The 20,992-nt window shown below is 38.1% G+C and overlaps 1 protein-coding gene across 1 annotated transcript in view; it reads left to right on the top strand.

Moving 5' to 3' along the window:
* Positions 1 to 20,992, top strand: part of LOC150085143 (BCAS3 microtubule associated cell migration factor-like) — a 345,830-nt gene that overhangs the window by 93,350 nt on the left and 231,488 nt on the right. The window lies entirely within an intron of this gene.

Here is a 20,992-nt window from a genome sequence, read left to right as displayed (position 1 = left end):
GAGAGGTTTTGGGGGCACCACCCCAGATGTGGGAACAATATTCCATGGCAGGGTGGATTTGCGATTTATACAGAGTGAGCAGCTGTTTGGAAGAAAAGTAACGCTGAGAGCAAAAGAGAAAACCAAGTTTTTTAGATGCAGAGGAAGCAATATTTGTAATGTGATTATGCCAAGAGAGATTAGAAGTCAGGGGTAATCCCAAAAAGAGATATATCATTTTGCCTAGAAATCGGAGTGTCACTAAAGATAAGCATAGGAGCAGAAGAATCCTTTTTGCGAGATATAAGACAAGACTGAGTTTTAGAAGGGTTGAAATCAACTAATTTGTCTTTACCCCTCTGGAGAATTACCTTAAGATCGGCATTTAAGGAATGGTGGCAGATTTTCAAGAAGTTGAAGTTGATTGAACAGGGCAAGTTTTCTCAAAATGGAAAGTGGAATGCCATGTCCTATCATCGGCAAAACTATGGATAGGATTTACAGTCAATGGAAGAAGGTCATTAATATACAAGAGGGAAAGAACTGAACCTTGGGGGGACACTGGCATTAGTGGAGAAGTTAGAAGACAGAGAGCCAATTACCATCACCCTCAGTGAGCGCTCAGAAAGAAAACTGGATAACCAATTACTAAAAACAGTTGGCAAACCATAAGATGGAAGCTTGTTTAGAAGACCTTTATGCCAAACACGATCAAAAGCCTTTGAGATGTCAAGAGCAACTACTTGTGTTTCACTGAACCTTTCCATTGAATTAGTCCATAAATTGGTAACATAAGCCAGAACATTACCAGTGGATCGACACTGACGGAATCCATACTGTCGATCGTTGAACAGATGGAAGGTTTCTAGGTAGTTTAAGAGTTGGCGGTTAATTGATTTCTCCATTACTTTAAAAAGAGTAGAAGTAATTGCAATGGGATGATAATTGGATGGGAGAGATTTGTCACCCTTTTTAGGAACTGGCTGGATATGGGAAAATTTCCAAGCAGAAGGAAAAACACCTTTGGAATAAGAAAGTGAAAAAAGGCGGCAAAGTAATTTCAGGAGCACAGGTTTTGAGAACAAGTGGAGAAATACCATCGGGACCTGGAGCTTTCTTAGCATCAAGATTCATCAAAATCCTTCTGACATCCTTTTGACGGAAGACCACAGGAGGCATTGAATGGAGCATTTTGGGAATGGTGGGAGGTGTTTTACCAAGATCATTAGCATTAGCATTAGTAGAGGCATTTGATGCAAGAAAGCAAGCTTATGCAGCATCAGCCAAAAAAAAAAAAAAAAAAAAAAAACCACTTCCACTTCACCCCTCTGTTCGTTCAAAATACCTGTCCAGCTGAGCCTTAAACTTATTTAGGCTATCAACCTCCACCACAAGGGATGGCAGTCTGTTCCACCAACCAACCACCCGCTGGCTAAAGGCAAATTTCCGCACGTCTATCCTACATCTGTCTTTCCTCAATTTGAATTTATGCCCGCTCAGGTGATTTTTCTGAGCTAGAGGAAGAATCCCATCAGCATTGAGCATGCTTAAACCATTCAAGGCTTTATACACCTCTATCAGATCACCTCGCTGGTGCCTAGTCTCCAGACACTGTAATTTGCAAAACTTAAGCCTTTCTTCGTAAGAGCACCCCTTTGTTCCATTCACTAATCTTGTTGCTCTTCTCTGTACTCGTTCCAGCAGCTCTACATCCTTCTTGAAATGAGGCCTCCAGACCTGTATACAGTACTCTAGGTGTGGCCTGACCATCGCCTTATACAATGGAATAATCACCTCCTTATCCCTGCTGGAAAAATTCCTGTATATCATTGACAATACTCCATGAGCTACTCTTACAGCCCGTCTGCACTGCTCAGAGAACTTCATATCTGCCTGCACAACCACCCCCAAGTCCCTTTCATTCTCTACCACTGTCAGTGATGTACCACAGAGTTGATACGTTGCTCTGGGGTTGCTGTTTCCCATGTGTAGTACTTTACATTTGTCAATGTTAAACTTCATTTGCCACCTCTCAGCCCATCTGCTCAACCTTTCCAGATCCTGTTGCAGCAGCATAGTGTTAGTAGTGTCCTTGACAACCCTGCCAACCTTTGTATCGTCTGCAAACTTGGACATTAAGCCCGATATACCATCATCAATATCATTTATAAATACAGAAAACAATAATGGACCCAACACTGAGCCCTGAGGGACTCCACTAATAACATCAGTCCACGATGAGCAGTGTCCATTGATTACCACTCTCTGTCTTCTTCCCCTCAACCACCCCTTTATCCATAGCAGCAATTTGCCTCCAATGTCACACTGCTCCAATTTGTGTAGCAGTCTTCCATGTGCAACAGTATCAAAAGCCTTTCTAAGATCCAAGTATATAATATCAAAGTTATTCCCTGCATCCAGTTCTTTTGTGACTGCATCATAGTATCCAATCAAGTTGGTCAGGCAAGACTTCCCTTAACAAAACCATGCTGTGTCTGAGCTATAACTGAAGTCTTGTCTAAATGATCCTGCAGTGCTTCTTTAACCAGTGCCTCCATTAATTTTCCTGGAACAGAAGTTAAGCTCACAGGTCTATAATTACTTGTGTCAGCCTTTGATCCTCCTTTGTGAATTGGGGTCACATTTGCACATTTCCAGTCTATGGGTACCTCCCCTGAGTCCAAGGAAGCTCTCATAATTATGGCTAAGGGTTTGCTTACTTCCTTTGCTGCCTCCTTTAATATAACTGGATAGATCCCATCCACCCCGGGTGCCTTTCTTGTGTTTATCTTCAACAGTTTCTCCTCCACTTTACTCCCAGTTATTTCAAGATTCTGTAGCTTACTGCTAGAGTTGAATACACCTCTGGCATTCCCCTCGCTGAATAACTCCTCATGTGTGAATGTCGATGCAAAATATTCATTTAGTTTGTTAGCTACCTGAGCAGGATCATCAACACTTGACCCATCAATATCAAGTGGACCAATCTGATTCATCCCTTTCCTTCTAGAGTTTACATAAGTAAAGAACTCTTTGCTGTTTTTCTTTGCATCCCTTGCCAAGGATTTCTCGGATTCTGCCTTTGCCTGCCTAACCTCCTTTGTAACTTGGTTACAGATCAACTTGTATCTATCATAGGCTTCTGTGTCATGTGTTAATTTGTATGTATCCCATGCATTTTTCTTCTCTGCCATATGCCTCATTAGTTCATCTGACATCCATTTTGGCCTAAACCTTGAACAATATTTCTTAGTTGGTATGTAAAGCCTAGTAGCTTCCAAGATAAGTTCTTTGAATGCTTCCCATTTTGAATTTGCTGTTGGTAACATCATCAGTTGGTCCCACTGTATAGAATTTAAATACTGTCTCAGTCCATCGTAGTCGCCTTTACGGAAGCAATAACCCTTCCCTTTACCCCTAATGGTAGTTACCTCTTTGAGTAAATCCCACTTCAGCACACTGTGATCACTGCCACCTAGTGGTTCATTTATCTGCAGATTCTTAATGCATGAAGAATCACTGCTGATAATCAAATCAAGAGTATTACTCCCTCTAGTTGCCTCCCGAACATGCTGATGTAGAAAACAATCATCCAATAAATCCACAAAAGCCCTGCTAGTGTGTGAGTAACCAGCCCCCAAATTCCAGTCAATATCTGGGAAATTAAAATCTCCCATTATAAGACACTCTGATTTACTGGCCCACTCTATTTCCCTGTACAGTTCCTTATTATACTCATCAGAGTCATTAGGCCTATAGCACACTCCTCCTCTCAATTTTGATCTCCCAATGTTTATGTCACACCAAACTGACTCCACACTGCACTGTCCAGCGATGTCGACTGGCTTCACTTCCTTGGTTTTTATGTGTTTCTTAACTAATAGCATAACGCCTCCCCCCTTCTTATCCTGTCTATCCTTTCTGTAGACGTTGTACTCCCCAAATTGCAGTTCCGCATCCCTTATATCTCTGTGACACCACGTCTCTGATATCCCAACAATATCTGCCTTCGATGTTTTGAGCAATACCTAAAATTCATCAAATTTATTTACTAAACTCCTAGCATTGGTGTACACGCAAGTATACCTGCACCTGTTTCTATTCTTAGCTACCCTAACACAACCCATGTGTTTACTTGTACCGCAATGGCTCCCAGCAGTCAAGAAAAATGGGATGCTAGCAAGTCAGCTTTATCCTTGGCTGAAGTGACAACAGAACCATCTGGTTTGGACAGAGGTGGGAGCAGAGATGGGCAAAAGTTGCGGCCAATAGCTTTGGCAAGGCACCAGAATGCTTGGTTACCATTAGGGCAAGAAGCAAATTTTCTACTCTTAGCCTGTTCAAACTCTAGTTTGGACTGATTAATAACTGCTTTACAATTGTTGTGAGCTTTGGTGTAGGCAGAAAATGAAACTGAAGAATTAGAAACAAGCCAATTACGATATGCAGCATTTTTCTCTTGAACAGCATGAGCACATTTATTGGAAAACTAAGGTTTAGATAAAGGGCAATTTAAAGTGGAGTGTGGGATAAAGGATTCCATTCCTGCAAGAATAATTTTTCTGACCCGATCTGAGCAAACATTGACATCAGAAGTTTTGAAACAGTAATCCGACCAAGGAAAAGAAGAAAAGAAATCTCGCAGGTCATCCCATTTTACATTCTTGTAATGCCAAACAACGTGAGGTTGGAAATTGCCATGAGATAAAGGCTCCATTGGAGAAGAGACAATCACCAAGTTGTGATCTGAATTGCCTAAAAGACCTCTCACTTCGAAAGTGTAATTAGAAGAGTTGTTTGTGAGAAAAAGATCAAGTGTGTCGGCTGTATGATTAGTATTGTTCGGTATTCTTGTACGTAAATGAACAATCTGTGCAAGGTCATTAGTAATTGCAAAAGCCTCGGCGAAAGTCAAGTTGCAAAGAGAGGAAGTCAAAAAGCTCCAAGTGATTAGTGGAGTTGGGAGAACGGTGGAGATAACAGAAGAATTTTAAGCCAGAGAAGATCAAAGAGAGTAGATTTCTAATTGCCAAGTCTCTGACAGTGAATATCAGAACGGACATATGCCCAAGTACCACCTTTGAGGTGAAAGGAATCATACAGTGAATAATTTGGGCATCTGAGATGAGCAGTAGTTGAATCAACCGATAACTAAGATTCTGTCAGAAAAAGTACATGGGATTTGGCAGACTGTAAGTGGAAATGGATATCGTTAAGATTAGAACTGAGACCACGTATATTTGGGAAATGAATTAGGAAGTGCTTGGGAGGTTTAGATCTTTTCGCAGATAAGTTTGCTTTATTAGTTTGACAATTCGTAGTGTATTCAGTAGTAAGAAAAAGTGGCTGTATGAAGTAATGAAATTTTTGGATGTGGCCTACACATGGTAAGAATAAACCCAGATCCTTGACATAACGTGGCCTTCGACAATGCTCCCTGCATACACAGTACTCAGACTCCCTCTGGTCACTATCTGGCAGAGTAGAGGTAGCAAGATTATACACCAGCTGATCTGGAAGCCTCCTAGAGAGTTACCATTAGGTTCGATCCGGTGTACTAACTAGAGGCCGCCCTGCGAACACCGTTTTAGAGCTGTACCCTCAAAATGTAAGGAATATTGGATCTTGCCATGATGTTCATCATAACCTCAAAAGTCATCAATCATACTGCATGATCGAGGAGATAGGGAAGAGTTGACCGGAACTTAGCTCTAGAGACTAAACTGTGTAATTACTATGTAATTACATACTGTAATTGTGTTTATGGTGAAGGTAAAGAAAGCCCATGTGACAAGTATGGCAAATTTAGTAGTGGTTTACTGGTGGAACTAGTTTGCTGTGACGGCATTTCTATTGTTGCTCGCTCGGTAAACGGATGGTGGGTGTTATCGGTCAAGAGTAGAAATTGAATCCCATGAGAGCTTGAACCCCTCCTGATGTGGAGGAGGTAACCTCACCTTTTTTCTATAGAATCATGGGTGGACTAGAGGATAATTTGTTTATTATTACTGTATTTTTTTTTTTGTAATTTTTTTTTTAAAAGACACTTGTGCATGTAGAACATATTTTACAATTCCATAACTTTCCACTTGATTCTGTTTGTGATTCAATTAGTTTAAAACAATTATTGCACTTAAAACAGTATAGTCCGGTCTTATTAATTTAGATATCATCAGAAAATCAAGGAAGTTGAAGCAAGATTTCATTTTTCCCCACAAATTTCTTCCAACTTTAAAAGATTCATCGCTAATATTATCTATATGGGCGGATGGGATCCGGGGTGGATGGGATCTATCCATTTATATTAAAGGAGGCAGCAGAGGAAGTAAGCAAACCCTTAGCCATAATTATGAGAGCTTCCTTGGACTCAGGGGAGGTACCCACAGACTGGAGATGTGCAAATGTGACCCCAATTCACAAAGGGGGATCAAAGGCTGACACAAGTAATTATAGACCTGTGAGTTTAACTTATGTTCCCGGAAAATTAATGGAGGCACTGGTTAAAGAAGCACTGCAGGATCATCTAGACAAGACTTCAGTTATAGCTAGGACACAGCATGGTTTTGTTAAGGGTAAGTCTTGCCTGACCAATTTGATTGGATACTATGATGCAGTCACAAAAGAACTGGATGCAGGGAATAACTTTGATATTATATACTTGGATCTTAGAAAGGCTTTTGATACTGTTGCACATGGAAGACTGCTGCACAAATTGGAGCAGTGTGGCATTGGAGGCAAATTGCTGCTATGGATAAAGGGGTGGTTGAGGGGGAGAAGACAGAGAGTGCTCTGTCTTCGAAGACACTGCTCATCGTGGACTAATGTTATTAGTGGAGTCCCTCAGGGTTCAGTATTGGGTCCTTTATTGTTTTCTGTATTTATAAATGATATTGATGATGGTATATCAGGCTTAATGTCCAAGTTTGCAGACGATACGAAGGTTGGCAGGGTTGTCAAGGACACTACTGACACTATGCTACTGCAACAGGATTTGGAAAGGTTGAGCAGATGGGCTTCGAGGTGGCAAATGAAGTTTAACATTGACAAATGTAAAGTACTACATATGGGAAACAGCAACCCGAGAGCAACGTATCAACTCTGTGGTACTACACTGACAGTGGTAGAGAATGAAAGGGACCTGTGGGTGGTTGTGCAGGCAGATATGAAGTTCTCTGAGCAGTGCAGAGTGCTGCAAGAGTAGCTCATGGTGTATTGTCAATGATATATAGGAATTTTTCTAGCAGGGATAAGGAGGTGATTATTCCCTTGTATAAAGCAATGGTCAGGCCACACCTAGAGTACTGTATACAGGCCTGGAGGCCTCATTTCAAGAAGGATGTAGAGCTGCTGGAACGAGTACAGAGAAGGGCAACTAGATTGGTGAATGGGACAAAGGGGTGCTCTTACGAAGAAAGGCTTAAGTTTTGCGAATTACATTGTCTGGAAACTAGGCACCAGCGAGGTGATCTGATAGAGGTGTACAAAGCCTTGAATGGTTTGAGCATGCTCAATGCTGATGGGATTCTTCCTCTTGCTCAGAATAATCACCTGAGAGGGCATAAATTCAAATTGAGGAAAGACAGATGTAGGATAGATGTGCGGAAATTTGCCTTTAGCCAGCGGGTGGTTGGTAGGTGGAACAGACTTCCATCCCTTGTTGTGGAAGTTGATAGCCTAAATAAGTTTAAGGCTCAGCTGGACAGGTATTTCGAACGAACAGAGGGGTGAAATGGAAGTGGTTATTTTTATTTATGTTACTTTCTTTTTTTTTTTTTTTGGCTGATGCTGCATAAGCTTGCTTTCTTGCATCAAATGCCTCTACTAATGCTAATGCTAACTCATGAGATTTCAGTGACATTAATAAAAAATCTTTGTACTACCTCTGTTTTTCATATGAATTCCATATTTAAGAAACAAATTCTTTCTACTAACTAGGGCAAGCCAGTCTGAGAAAAATATTCTCCTCCCTCATTTAAGCTTTGCACAGTCCTTCCTGTTGGAGTTAATCCATATGGCTTTCATCATATAGTTGTTCCTATCTCATGCATGTACAAAATTGCAGACACAAGACATTATTCCAATATTTTGCATGCGGGAGTGTCTTGTGCCATTTTTCTAGTGTGATGTCATATTTCTTGATCAAGTCATTAGTTTGTTTATGCTTTACGTCATTAGTTCCTGCATGAATAACTGTACACCCTTTTTTTAGTACCCTTAAGAACTGATAGCTGATTTGTTACATCATCAATTTTTGTTAGACATGCTTTGCTTTTCCATCTGTCTTAAGGTTAGGGTTCACTTATGACAAAAGAATGATAGGATGTTTGAATTTCACCATATTTTATAAATGATTAACAAAACACCTGCAACACCTCTTTAATTACTAGAAAATAAAATTTGTATTATAGTCTGTTATTTTAAATTTTTTATTTAATTTTTTTTATGTGAAAACATCTATGGCAGCACAAGAGTAAAATCGTTTGATAACGAAATTTTCTTACGGTAATGGAAATGGCACAATTGATTGTTAACAAAATTTTTTTACAGAAATGATGCAATTGACATCACTTCCTACTAGGTGGCTGTTAGATTATAAATGACACAAAGGACGTCACTTCCTAAATGGCACTAGCGATGCCAACTCAGTCACTAACATTGATTTGGTAGAGTAAGTACTTGATTTGGTAGAGTAAGTTCATGCTAAGAGATGGAAATGATGCCACTTCTTAAATGATGCGAACTCAGTCACTAATGTTGATTCGGTAGAGTAAGCAGTGGGTAGTAATATTAAGCAAGAATGAAATGCAGACTTTAATAATATCTGCTTCTCAAGATTTTGATCAACATCAGCCTAAGTAGCTTAAGTAAGTTTCGATCAAACCATTCAAAACCTTAAACAGTTTTACTGTAGTGCTGCCATAAATGTTTTCACTTAAAATGAAACATCTTTCATGCATACTGGATATACATGCTGCTTTTTTTTTTTTTAATGAAAACACCAAGCACAAAAATGTTTTAGAACCTACAGTACTTATTACCACCTAAATATTTAAATATATTATTCACAAACAACATAGTGGAATATTGTAAAATATTCCATTATATTCCACTTTTCAAATTGATCCCGGGAGTATTTTTTTCAGACAGAAATTATAGGATGTCAAAGGTGCAGGAAATATATCAGTTTATCCAAACCTTGACTTCCGGTTGATTATTTCCAATGACTCTGCCATTTATAGTTTAAGAGCTTATTAAATTGAATAAACTTTCTCTCAGTGCCACCAGAGTAACTAAATTTTGGACATTTTTGTTATTATGTAAATGATATTAGCATTAGTAGAGGCATATATTAATATACAGCATCAGCCAAAAAAAACCCTTCATTTCACCCCTCCATTTGTTCCAACTGCCTGTCCAGCTCAGTCTTAAATTTATTTAGGCTATCAACTTCCACACCAAAAGATGGAAGTCTGTTCCACCAATCAACCACCCGCTGGCTAAAGGCAAATTTCTGCACATCTATTCTACAACTGTCTTTCCTCAATTTGAAATTGTGCCCCCTCAGGTTCTTAATCTGAGCAAGAGGAAGAATCCCATCAGCATTCAGTTTGCTCAACCGATTCAAGGCCTTATACTCCTCATTCAGATCACCTTGTAGGTGCCTAAACTCCAGGTGCCGCAGTTTGCAGAACTTAAGCCTTTCTTGGTAAGAGCATCCCTTTGTTCCCCTCACCAATCTTGTTACCGTTCTTTGTACTCATTCTAGCAACTCTACATCCTTCCTAAAATGAGCCCTCCAGACCTGTATACAGAACTCTAGGTGTGGCCTGACCATTGCCTTGTACAACAGGATAATCACCTCCCTGTCCCTGCTAGCAAAATTCCTATATATCATTGACAAGACTCCATGACCTGCCCTGGCAGCCCATCTGCAGCAATCAGCGAACTTCATATTTGATTGCACAATTACCCCCAGGTCTTTTTTGCTTTCCACTTCCCTGAATGTAGTACCACACAGTTGGTATGTTTCTCTTGGGTTAGTGCTACCCATATGCAGTACTTTGCATTTGTGAATGTTAAACTTCAGTTGCCACTTCTTAGCCCATTTGCCCAACTTATCTAGATCCAGTTGGAGTAGCATGCTGTCTTTACTATTGTTAACAACCCTGCCAACGTTTGTATCATCTGCAAACTTGGACATTAATCCTGATATACCTTCATCAATATCACGGATGAATACACAAAATTTTACGTATCTCGAGAATGACCAGTAACATATTGCTACTATATTATTATTGACGAATCTGTATTCAGTGCGATGCTTGTTAATGTTTGACCATTTTCATACATTCTTATTAGTTTAATTTTCTGATCCAAATCGAATGCTTTCCTTTCCCTGGTTGATTTACTAGTACCGCTTTCACTTATTCTTTAGTCAGCACCATGATAACGGTCAAAATGAAATTTTCTTGAAAGAACTTCACAGGGTTAAGGCGAAAACTCGCTATTATCACCCCGCGCGAGCTCACATTTTACTAAAGCACATTTCTGGAGATCACCAAAAAACAATAAAAACAATTCATGCATCTAATTATAAATGGGTAGTAAATTCAATCTTATTCATTTGTAAAAATACCGATAGCTGGAATTCTCTGGGTTTTTACGTAATTATGGTGAGATATGTGTTCCCTTCACTGAAATCTTCTGTCATATAACAAGAAAAACCATAAATAAATTGTAAGAATCTTCTCTTCTTTCCTATTTTTTGCTTGTTACTCCGATCTCACTTGTGCAATTTGTTCATTCTGTGATCGTCATTATCGATTGCTTATTATTATTTTTTTTTGTTGTTTTAAATTTTACAATCCTAAAAAAATGAGTGGAAAAAATTTACATAAATCTGTTTTCGCATAAGTCGGGGACTTACTGTATCGAAAAATGTTCAGCAAACTATATAAAAAATATGGCGATAGATAAAACTTACCACATACTACTCGCATGTCCAATACGATGCTTCCCTTTATTGTTTGCGATGTCGATTTTAAATCTAATAGCTTCCCTTTATTTTTTACGATGTTGCATATGGTTTGGTCACCAATATTATAATGGTTTTTTAAAGATTAAACTGATGCACCGTTTTCAAACTTTTGAATAATTTCAAGTTTTTGTTTAACTGAAAGTGCAACTCTTTTGCATTTACCCATCATTTTCACGATTTATAAAAAAAAAATATATATTTACTATAAAAAAATTTCGACATCCCTGACATAAACAACGAAACAAAATTTCTCTTTTTGCAGGGCGACGGAACACAACAATTCGCACGAAGCACTAAAACAAACTAAACATTTGGTCTCTCTCTCTCTCTCTCTCTCTCTCTCTCTCTCTCTCTCTCTCTCTCTCTCTCTCTCTCTCTCTCTCTCTCTCTCTCTCTCTCTTTTTTTTTTTTTTCAAGCGGCGGGTGTGAAGACAGTGGGAGGTTAGCATTAGCATATGATGCAAGAAAGCAAGCTTATGCAGCATCAGCAAAAAAAAAAAAAAAAAAAAAAAAAATGCTCCCATTTCACCCCTCCGTTTGATCCAAATACCTGTCCAGTTCAGCCTGAAATTTATTTAGGCTATCAACTTCCACAACAAAGGATGGAAGTCTGTTCCATCAACCAACTACCCGCTGGCTAAAAAAAAGATTCCGCACATCTATCCTACATCTGTCTTTCCTCAATTTGAATTTATGCCCTCTCAGGTGATTATTCTGAGCAAGAAGAAAAATCCCATCATTATTGAGCATGCTGAAACCATTCAAGGCTTTATACATCTCAATCAAATCACCTTGCAGGTGCCTAGTCTCCAGACACTGTAATTTGCAAAACTTAAGCCTTTCCTCGTAAGAGCAACCCTTTGTTCCATTCATTAATCTTGTTGCCCTTCTCTGTACTTGTTCTGACAGCTCTACATCCTTCTTAAAATGAGGCCTCCAGACCTGTATACAGTACTCAAGGCGTGGCCTGATCATTGCCTTATACAAGGGGATAATCACCTCCTTATTCCTGCTAGAAAAATTCCTGTATGTCATTGACAAGACACCACGAGCTACTCATGCAGACCGTCTGCACTGCTCAGAAAACTTCATATCTGCCTGCCCAATTACCCTCAGGTCCTTTTCTTTCTCTACCACTGTCAGTGTAGTAACATAGAGTTGATACGTTACTCTGGGGTTACTGCTTCCCATATGTAGTACTTTACATTTGTCAATGTTAAACTTCATTTGCCACCTCTCAGCCCATCTGCTCAACTTTTCTCGATCCTGTTGCAGCAGCATACTGTCATTAGTGTCTTTAACAATTCCGCCAACCTTTGTATCATCTGCAAACTTGGACATTAAGCTTGATATATCATCATCAGTATCATTTATAAATACAGAAAACTACAATGGACCCAACACTGAACCCTGAGGGACTCCACTAATAACATTAATCCACGATGAGCATTGTCCATTGATTACCACTCTGTCTTCTCCCACTTAACCATTCCTCTATCCATAGCAGCAATTTGCCTCCAATGCTACACTGCTCAAATTTGTTCAGCAATCTTCCATGTGCAACAGTATCAAAAGCCTTTCTAAGATCAAACTATATGATATCAAAGTTATTCCCTACATCCAGTTCCTTGTGACCACATCATAGTATCCAGTGAAATTTGTCAGGTAAGACTTCCCCTTAACAAAACCTTGCTGTGTCCGAGCTATAACTGAAGTCTTGTCTAGATGATCCTGCAATGCTTCTTTAACCAATGTCTCCATTAATTTTCCTGGAACAGAAGTTAAACTATCAGGTCTATAATTACTTTCGCCCTTTGAGCCGGGCGCCTCCGTAGCCAGGTGGGCAGGAGCAGCAGTGCGTAGCACACGCTTCTTGATTAGACCGGGGTTCGAGCCCGTGACCACCAAATACGGAGGATGCGGAAAGGTCAGGTAATGACCACCGCATATCCCCGGAGCGATATGGCCTTAGTTGCTAATGCTCCTAAAAACCAAATAACAAATATAACAAAGCCCTTTGAGCCTCCTTCGTGAATTGGGGTTGCAAGATAATAGGCACATTAATCTCCCAGTGACTATAATGCCGCTTCTTGTTGCTTATTTATGACTTGCAAAACTTCTGTTTATACCTAATCTAGTTATTACTTGAAACTTATGATTTCTGGTTTATTTATTATTTTTTTTAATTTGGAGTCTTGACGTGTCCTGGTTAATCCAATCCCAGTAAATTGAGAGTCTGCTGTAAATAAGTAATATCGTGAATGGGTTGAGGTTGAGAAGATGAAAGAAGATACTCATTAACATTAGACTTGAATTTCTATAGATTGTAATTTTCCAGAAATACATGCAAAGGCCATTGTTTCAGAAAACAGAAGTTGAAGAGATATATGAGGAAGAAGAGAAGTTGATTCTGTGAGTTCGTAGTTGGACAGTAAATTGATGTTGACTAGTTGCAGTATGTGTTCATGCCCATGGAAATATCTCTAGAAAAGACATGAAGCAGAAACAGAATGTCCATAAGACAGAAAGTGGAGAGACTTTGTAAAAGATGGGTTAATAATTAACCTAACTATTTCTCTTTTGAATCGGGTCTGAAAGCCTGGGAGAGGTTATTGGGAGGGGCACTGTCCCATATGTGGGAACAATATTCCCTTGTGGGTGGATTAGAAATTTCTACACAAGCAGTTGTAAGAGAAAAAGTAATTCTGAGAGTGAAAGAGAAAACCCAGTTTTGTAGATGCAGAGAAAGCAATATTTATGATATGCTTATGCCAAGAGAAAGAGATTAGAATTCAGGGTAATCGCTAATAGAGCTAAGTGATCATGTCTGGAAATCTGAGTGTCATTGGAGATAAGAGAAACATAATATCTAATATTACTTGAGCTGGGTTTTAGAAGGATTAAAATTAACTAAGTTAATTTTGCCCCATTGAAGAATTAGCTGGAGATTAGCATTTCAGTAATGGGTAGTAGATGGTCGACAAGTTGAAACTGTTTGTGTAAGACAAGGTTTCTCAACTGGAAGTTGAAATGCAATGTACTATCATCAGCAAAACTATGGATAGGATTTCCAGTCAGTGGAAAAAAGGTTATCAGTATACAAGAGGAAAAGAGTGGGAGAAGGAACTGCGGTCTTCTGTATAACCTTCCTTATGATGGAAGCTTATTTAGAAGACCTTTGCCAAATATGTTCAAAAGCCTATGAAATGTCAAGTGCAACTGCTCAATTTTAACCAAACTTTTCCATTGAATTTATTTATAGATGGGTGATGTAAGCCAATAATATCATCATTGACACTGATGGATTCCATATTGGCAATCGTGGATCAGATGGAAGGGTTCTAGATAGTTTAGGACTTGGCAGTTAATGCATTTCTCCAGTACTTTAGAAGGAGTAGGAGTAAGTGCAATGGGATGATAATTGTATGGAGAGGGTTTTGTCACATTTTTAGCAACTGCCTAGATATGAGCAAATTTCCAAGCAGGAAGGAGAAACCACCTTTGGAATAAGAAAGTTAGAAAAGGTAACATGGAACAGGAGTAAGTTCAGGATCACAGGTTTTGAGAACAAGTAGGGAAATACCATCAGGATCTGGAGTTTTCTTAGCATCAAGATTGATCAAAATCCTTTTGATGGAAGAGATTCCACCACAGGAGGCAGTGAATGGAGTGTACTGGGAATGGTGGGAAGTAGTATACCAAAATCATCAATACATGAGTTGGAAGGAAAAAAGTATTCACAGTATTTTTATGCATATTCTTATAAAGCAATATAATGCTTTTCTTAGATTGCAGGTAAAAAAAAAATCATTTACATTTAACTATCGTAATAAATATTAGAAATATTTTATAAGATGATTAAAATTCATAACCCACAAAAGCAAGTGATAATTAGAAGTATTGATAGGGAAATCTGGTCAATATGCAATTGAAAAGAATATGAAATGCTCAAATGAGCACTTGGGGATTGCATAGAGATCCATAGAGAGAGAGAGAAGTCCATAGGTACAAACAGCAGTAAGATTTATTTGATTGTTGACCAACCATCTAGATTTTAGTCACATCATGCAAGATATAAGGAGGGCTTACTCTGAAAAAAATTCCTCCATAGCCGAGTGGTCAAGAGCGGGAGTGCAGTAGCACACGCTCTTTGAGTAGACTGGGGTTCAAGCCCCTTATTGCTGAATACGGTTGATCTGCCAACCTGACTGGACCAGCGTGGCAGTTTATGGTCCATTTCCCTCAGCATGAATTATTGAGGAGGCTTCCATCCTGCAGTGGGTTGATAATGGCTGCACTTTACCTTTTACTCTGAACCAAGAGGAGTGGAATGCGATTTGAATGAATATATAATCTAAGGTAGACTATAAAGTATTTAGGGGCAAAAGCCTCATGTTACAAGGTAGAATGACTAACATGTAGGTTAGTGCAAATTTAATTAATTAATTCAACTACTTTGGTAGATAGCTATGTTAAATGATACATTTGCACTAACCTACAAGTTAATCTAAGATAGCTCAAATGTCAGAGCTTGTGGGTAAGCATTTTTTTATTAATATCCTAATGTTATAGAGTTTTGCATAATGGAGTGAATTTTAAATCCTTGAATATTCAAATTTTGAGACTTTTCAAGGAAATATGGATTTAACCTGGCCCATCTCATTATGCAGCACCCTCTGTGTCTAATAAGCTACTGTATTTGCTGGCTTATAAAGCACACTTTTTTTCCTTATAAATATCTTAAAAAATTGCACTGCATCTTAGAAACCACAAGTGGCAATACAACACATGCACAGAATTGAGAGTTAACGTATAGTAGTTAATGGATAGTTAACTACTATACATTAGTATACTTTTCAGTAATTACCAGACTGTTGTTAGACTAACAAGTGAATTCCAGATATACAGGGTGATTCAAAAAGGACTTTACAACTTCGTAAGTGTATAGAAATTTATTCAGGAGACTTAAATAATTTATTGAACTGGTATATTGTAGAAAAAACATCAAGTTTTACCTAAATCAGTCATTTTGGTTTGATGTGACTCCCATTGGTGATACGGCAGACATCCATTCTGAACTCAATTTCCTCCCAAACACGACGTAACATATCCGGCATAACTTCTGTAACTGCGGCGAATTCTAGTTTTGAGCTCGGCAAGATTGGTAGGTAAGTATGGAACAAACACTTGATCTTTAATGAAACCCCATAGAAAAAAGTCTAGAGGTGTCAAATCTGTAGAACGAGGTGGCCATGCTAACGGCTCTGCTCGACCAATCCACCGACCCGGGAAACGGTTATTGAGGAATTCCCTTACCTCCATCAGGTAGTGAGGAGGTGCTCCATCTTGCTGAAAGTGAAAGCATCCTTCGTGGTCATCTTCGTTCAACTGTGGAATGAGAAACTTTTTCCAGCATATCCAGATACATGATGCTGTTGAATGTTTGTCTCATGGAAAAAGAAGGGTCCGTAAACTTTTACTTTGCTGAGGGTGCAAAAGACATTCACCTTTGGGCTGTCACGAACATGTTCCAGACATGCACACAGGTTTTTGTCGGCCCAAATCCTGCAGTTGTGGGTGTGAACCCTACCACTAACATGAAATGTTGACTCATCACTAAAGATTATGTTGTTCAGTAATGTCTCGTCTTCCTCTATCTGATGTAACATGTCTGTACAGAATTCCTGACGAGCAGCCTTATCTGAGTGAGTAATTTGTTGCACCATGGTAAACTGGTATGGCTGCAAGTGTCTTCATAACACATGCCAAATGGTTGGTTGTGGAATGTCAGTCTCACGGGACGCATGTCGCGTTGATTTCACAAGGCTCCAATTAAACCTCCCCCTCACCTTTTCCATGACAGCATCAGAAACACGTGGGCATCCTGGAGATTTGTCATGGCGAACAGAACAACCTGTCTCAACAAAATTCTTGTACCATGAGTACATTTTAGGTCTACTGGGAGGCTCCTTTCCATATTTGGTGCGAAAATTCCGTTGCACTGTTGTTGCAGATTTCGTTTATTCAAACCAAAACACACACAAAGCACGCTCCGCTCCTGTGAAAGTAGCCATTTTTGAAATGCAAGCCGCTGGTGCTCGTGGTGATGGAATTCGGTACTACGGCACTATGTCAGTAAAACTTGATGTTTTTTGCTGCAATATGACAGCAGCAGAACAAAATTTTGGACCACCACCTACTGAGAAGATGATTTGTTAGTGGAGGAAGCAAGAAGTTTTATTACAAGAAGCTGATAAAACAAAGGACAACCTTCATAAAATTCCACCAAAATGGCCATATTTGGAAGAAAACTTGTGTAGTTGGATAATAGAACTTAGAGAGGTATTGCAGTGAGTAATAAAAATGATAATAGTAGAATCATAGAAACGAGCAGCTGATAATGGGATACACAGCTTTAAAGGAACTGAATCTTAGTGTTATCGCTTCATGAAAATAAACAGGTTAAGTTTATGCACAAGAACTAGAATAGCCCGAGAGAATGCCTGCTGAGTATGAACAGAAAATATTAGGTTTCCATAAGTTTGTGCTTAATGCTAGAAAACGAAGCAACTACTAATTTAGCCAAATCGGGAATATGGCTTCCCGATTTGGCTAAATTCCATTGACTTTTAATTACGGTTTTATAAGCCAATAAAACCATAAATCAGAGAGGGCAAAAATCTGTAAATATTAATACCACTGGACATGATTAAATTCATCAATTAAATGAAATCAATTAAAATCAATTTAGATCTATTAAATTCATGATTTTAATTGGAATTTTAAGTTTAATTTTGATAAGTAAGTAGTTACCATATAATTATATACCTATATAATGCAGAATATTTTATATGTACAAATATTTGAATATTAAATATTTTGACCGACATTTGTGCATCTTTTCTCTACCGTTTATTATTGATTAGGAAATATCCTATGGCACTGACACAACTCGCAAATACATATTATACCTTGTGGGAATGCGGCACTCACTTAGTGCGAATTCACTTAGCACTCTGTTTTTCCGGAACGAATTATCAGTGTTAAGCAGGGGGTCACCTGGAATCCTATACCTTTCTTTATTGGTTTTTGGGTTTTATTTTTACTGAATTTTAAATTTCCATTGCATTAACAATAAATTTTTTTCAAAATTTTTTTTTCTTAAATTTACCATTCCAAAATTAGTGTGCATCTTCCATGCCGCAGCATCTTATAAGCTGACAAATATCGTAATTTTGTTTTGAATAAGGAACAGTGTTGAAGATAGTTGGAATGCACCCGACCAAAGGTTAGAGCCATTGCACACTGAAGGGAAGCTGAATCTTTTGAGTTATCAAAAGATTCAACTTCCCTTCTTTTTAAGTTAATTTTAAGTTAACACTTAAAATGTAGTAGTTGTGTACCATGTAAAAACTCCTGCTTTAGTCTGTTAGTTTTTGATGAATGGAACTAAGTGTGATTTTTTTGAATCAAGGAGAATTCCAAGGTCTTCGATAATTAGCAATGGAAGGGATTTTATTAACGGTTTTGATTAAAAGATTTCTTGTAATTGATAGTGTAATAATAATATGACTATTATTGACACTTTTTATAAGTTAGGGCTATACTAGACAGGTGCTTAAAGTGCGGCATTGGAAACTCCTTTGAACGCCCAGTTTTACAGAAAACAGAGAATGCAAACTAGATGGATATTACAAATGCCATGTTGGATGATGTTAGCTGGCATTCAACACCTGCCAATGCCATCATAGGGATTGCAAACACCAGCGACTTGACGTTTATATTGCCTGTGAGGTAATTCTCTCCATAAGCCTTTATTTGTTTGTGTGTTTGTTTGTTATTGTTTGGGAAAGATGATGTTTGGTACAGAGAAATTTATTTGTGAGGTGGAAAGGAGGCCTGCCCTGTTCAACCTGGCATTAAAAGACTACTTCAACAAAGAAATAAAGGCAGTGTTGGATAGAAATTGGAAAAGAAATGTTTCCGAACTGGGATAAACTATGTAATGATGAAAAGAATCAGAAAGTCATTTCGGAACCTTGTATTCATTGTAAATATTACTTCTATTTTAGTACTGTTTCATTAGTTAATGAAATAAAAGTTTGGATAGAAATTGGAAAAGAAATGTTTCCGAACTGGGATAAACTATGTAATGATGAAAAGAATCAGAAAGTCATTTCGGAACCTTGTATTCATTGTAAATATTACTTCTATTTTAGTACTGTTTCATTAGTTAATGAAATAAAAGTTTGTTCACTTGTATAGACAATTTATTGTTAGATTCCTCTGGTTATCTGTGTATGGAATCATGAATGTATATAATTTAAGTTAATAAAGAACCATATTATTATTATATAAGATCAAAACAGTATTTGGAAAACTGCTGAAGAATATCCACTGTAACAGTAGAACTAATGTTGGTGTTAACAAAAAAGAATCATGTGCGGTCTTTTTTTTTCCAAAATGAATTTTGAACTTTTCGTTTCAGACATGACTCGGTGTCATTCTGTATCTGAAATAATTTTATAACATCTCTCTCTCTCATTTTTAAAATTTTTTTTTTGAAAAGTGTAGTGAAAACAATGAAAGGAAGCATCGTTGCAAGCATGATACGGGAGTAAAACAAAAGATTCATGCAACTATTTCTTGGCATAAGAAACATAACTGAAATAATTACGAAAAGATCGTACTTCCTTTCTTCAATGTCTGTTGCATCTACTAACACAAAATCAAGGAAATTCATCTATTGGAAGCCATACTGGAAACGGAAAAACTGGTGTAAAACTGATACCACAATGCGCATTTGATAAAAGAAATGTTTGCTTTATTGTAATTGTTTTTAGGGAACACTATCACTACAGCACATTTTCTGGATGTATATATGATCTAATGAAATTTCAAGAAAATATTTCTATTGATAGCTGCATTATAAACTTTGAAAACTGGTGTCGAAGGAACCTCGCATGAACAGTCATAAAATCAAACAATACTAATCCTTTATTGCACAGAAAGTAATCCATTACAGTGTGGGTAGTTGAGAATGTTTTCTACATCAAATGGATAGAAAGTACTTGTCAGTACTTGGTGTGAAGACAGTAACAATAGGTGTTTTTCTGAGTAGTCCCTTGAGGTAAAATCTAATAAGTAGTTACCCTTTGTTTCCGGAAGTAATTCATTATGGTGGGGGAATGTAATCTGTTTCCTGCTTTGTTTTCTCTTTCCACTTGCAATCAACTCTTTACATAAATATACAAAACCAAAACAACACAAGACTGTGAATCACTGGAAAATGGGCTAGACACCATCACCCGATGGATCACAAACAATGGTCTAACACTAAACTTAAACAAATGCTGCACCATGTCTGTCGCAGACTATCACAAAAAACACAAGATTAATTATCTCTATAAAGCTAATAATCATGAGCTATTGAGAATACATGAGGTTTCAGATTTGGGAGTATGGTTTTCTGACAAGGGAAACTTCAACACACATGTAAATAAAAGTACAGCTAAGGCCTCCAAATCCCTTGGACTGCTTAAAAGAATCTGCTTCGATTTCACCAACGTACAGCTCATAAAAACAGATTGCATAATGATAATCAACCCAATTCTAGAATATGCCTCACAAATCTGGAATCCTCAAACCAAAAGTCTTATAAAACAACTGGAACGTATTCAGAAATCCATAGTCAGATTCCTGGTGTACAAATCTAGGTTGGAATTGAACACAAAATCGTATGATGAATGGTGCATTCACTTTGTGATGGTACCACTCTACCAAAGAAGAGCTGAGGCAGACTGCAAATTCCTAATGCATCTCGTGGCTGGAAAGTTGGATGCCCCAAATTGCTCTACCTCATCAACTTCAGCTGTCTTCCAAGAGCCTTGAGAAGACAAAATATGCTGGCACAAGAGCCATTCAGAACTGATCAACTTAAATTTCATTACTTCAACAGAACTGCAAAACTGCTAA

The sequence above is a fragment of the Mastigoproctus giganteus genome, chromosome 5 (genome assembly GCF_048544385.1).
Source record: "Mastigoproctus giganteus isolate SK-2022 chromosome 5, ASM4854438v1, whole genome shotgun sequence".
Taxonomy (NCBI): Eukaryota; Metazoa; Arthropoda; class Arachnida; order Uropygi; family Thelyphonidae; genus Mastigoproctus; species Mastigoproctus giganteus.
This window is presented reverse-complemented; position numbering and strand designations above follow the sequence as displayed.